General features: G+C 41.3%; 1 non-coding gene across 1 annotated transcript; it reads right to left on the minus strand.

Moving 5' to 3' along the window:
• Positions 1-1,790: 1,790 nt before the first annotated feature.
• Positions 1,791-1,852, minus strand: LOC114673882 (U7 small nuclear RNA). Its single transcript, XR_003724735.1, has one exon. It is a non-coding gene; the product is annotated as a U7 small nuclear RNA (small nuclear RNA).
• Positions 1,853-2,767: the final 915 nt, after the last annotated feature.

Consider the following 2,767-nt stretch of genomic DNA (forward strand, 5'->3'; position numbering starts at 1 on the left):
CAGCCTCTTAACAGGGAAAGAGAAAAATAAGGGGAGGTGTGAGTGAACAGAACCACATTAGCTACCAAGGTCTCTGTTAGTGACCATGTCCTTGCATGCTTTCTCTTCTTCCCTGATCTAGTGCATTGCCTGGTTCTTGCTTCCTGGAAATGTGTTTACCCTGGAACCTGGGAGTTTCTACTAGGAACAGACCATTTGTCTAGATCTGTTTCTAGCATCCTCCCTGTTCTCCTTCATCTTCTCAGACTCAGCATTCCTACAGCCCTAATCTTTGTTTCTGTGAACACTTCACTTTTTCCTTTGTTGTAACTTTTCTCCTGGCCATTCAACTTGCTGCTCTATGCACTTGCATATGACAGTCACATTTCGTGCACCCCAAGACATTTACTCTTGTCATTAGCATTGCCACTGCTCAAAATCTTCCACAACAATTCCCCCATGGGTGGAAGGATATTTTGGGAATGCCAGCTGGTAATTAAGATGCAAAGCTGATCTCACAGCAAGGTGAATAAGAATGCCATATATTAAATACATTTCCACAGGGCTCTGGTGGTCATGCCCACTTTCCCTGGTATCTCTCTTTTGCCACTCTGTGTCTGTCTCACCCCTTCCCTCAGGCCTGTAATTTCTGTCCTTTTCACCCTCAGCAACAGGATGGGACTCCATAGGGAGTTTGCCCTTATAGATCGAAGGCTTGTAAATGTGAAGTAAAAGAGAGGCCTGCAGATTGCTGATAAACTTGCTTTATATTAGAAAAATTACCTTGGAAATGTCCGCTTTTCCTAATGCTTCAACTGCTTGTTGTACATGACAGGCATTTGCACTGTGAGACCGCAGTATCGTGAACAGATGGTGCAGCGCCACTCTTGGTCATGAGGGACGGTTTCCTAACAAAAGAGATTTTATTCTCCCCTGTATTTCTCTTGCATATTGCAGGCTTTTCCCCCCTCATCCTTTCCTTTATTTTTTCTTGGACAACATATATAGCCTTGGCCACAGCTTCATGGCATTTTGCTCATTGATCAGCATTAGCTCAGAACTAATAATAAATCTCTTTTCATTTCCCCCCACTGGGAAGCATTAGGGTTATGGCCTTGGAAAGTAAGTCACACCAGCTGGGTTATCTCTGTTGTCTGTGCCTCTGGTGGCAGGGTGTCATCATGAGGATGCATTTATGAATCCCAGAATTGTTATTCAGGTTTTTTTTTTTTTTTCCACCAGACAGTGCCTTGTAGTACCACGGAGCAGGTGTGTTACTCTACAGCAATGATTATAGGGAAGGAAGCCACAGCTATGACCTTTGAGGTTGAATGAGCTAGAAAAGAATTTAGTTTTATGGAGAATGTTTCATGCTTAAGATTCCTCAAACAGCTTTAAATATAATGAGTTCAGCATTGATAGCCTAGAAACTGGGAAAGCAAATAAAGTAGCCTCCCAAAATTTAAATGTATTTTACTTGTAACTGGTGATTTGAAAAGGTATCTCTACAATATTATTTACTTTTAGAACAGAGATTGTCTTCTGAGCCCCTGTAGTTATCTGTTTTCTGATAAGTACTGAAGAATGTATTAATTTTCCAAACATAGTTTATAGATATTAAGATAGCTGTATATCCATATAACAATGCAGTCAGCTGATTGCTAAAAAGTCTGTGTGAACATCCATCCCAAACAACAGGAGCCAGCATTCCTTAGCATTTACCCAGGAAAACTGTACTTCAGACTTCATGGAACAGCTGGCATTGCTAGTTTTTTGTTGTTGTTTGCTTGTTTGTTTTGAGGGGCATTGGGAGGAGGTTTCTGATAAAGACTGGAAAACATGCTAGATAAATTGTAAAAAAGCTGTAACACTGGCATTGCTAGTTTTTAAGCTTATTTATACTTTGCTCACAACACGGATGTAGCAATAATGATCATTTCTATCATTTTAGTCATCATAGTATAGAGATTTTGGTCATAATCTAGCTTATTGAGACTCTGAGGGTTAAGTGACATCAAAATTCAAATGCAGTTTTGTGGCACAGGTTGAAAAATCCTCCAAAGACTTCGGCTTCAGCTCTCTCTCCTCTAGGTCTCCTTCTGTCTGTTCATTTTCTCTCTTCCCCTACGTCCACTACTTGGTACTGTTCTCCAAATTACAAACAAGTGGACAGAATGGAGCATGGAGAGCAGGAGAAACCATGTATTTCTTTCTTTGTTTTTGTTTTGTTTTGTTTTGTTTTTTGAGAAAGAATCTTGCTCTGTCACCCAGGCTGGAGTGCAGTGATGCAATCTCACCTCACTGCAACCTCCGCCTCCCAGGCTCAAGCGATTCTCCTGCCTCAGCCTCTTGAGAAGCTGGGATTACAGGCTTGGGCCACCACACCCAGCTAAATTTTGTGTTTTTAGTAGAGACAGGGTTTCACTATGTTGTCCAGGCTGGCCTTGAACTCTTGACCTCAGGTGATCTGCCTGCCTTGGCCTCCCAAATTACTGGGATTACAGGTGTGAGCCACTGTGCCCAGCCTGAAACATGTATTTCTTTAAATAGGAATAATAATAATAATTAATTGATGTTTTGGTTGCTTTGAGTGTTAAAGAATCAGTGAACTGAAAATTTGGTTAAGCTGGGCATGGTGGTTCATGTCTGTAATCCCAACACTTTGAGAGGCTGAGGTGGGAGAATCCCTTGAGCCCAGAAGTTCGAGACCAGTCTGGGCAACATAGGGAGACCCCCATCTCTATAAAAAATAAATAAGTAAAGTAAAATAAATAAAGAGAATGGTCAT

The sequence above is a fragment of the Macaca mulatta genome, chromosome 18 (genome assembly GCF_049350105.2).
Source record: "Macaca mulatta isolate MMU2019108-1 chromosome 18, T2T-MMU8v2.0, whole genome shotgun sequence".
Taxonomy (NCBI): domain Eukaryota; kingdom Metazoa; phylum Chordata; class Mammalia; order Primates; family Cercopithecidae; genus Macaca; species Macaca mulatta.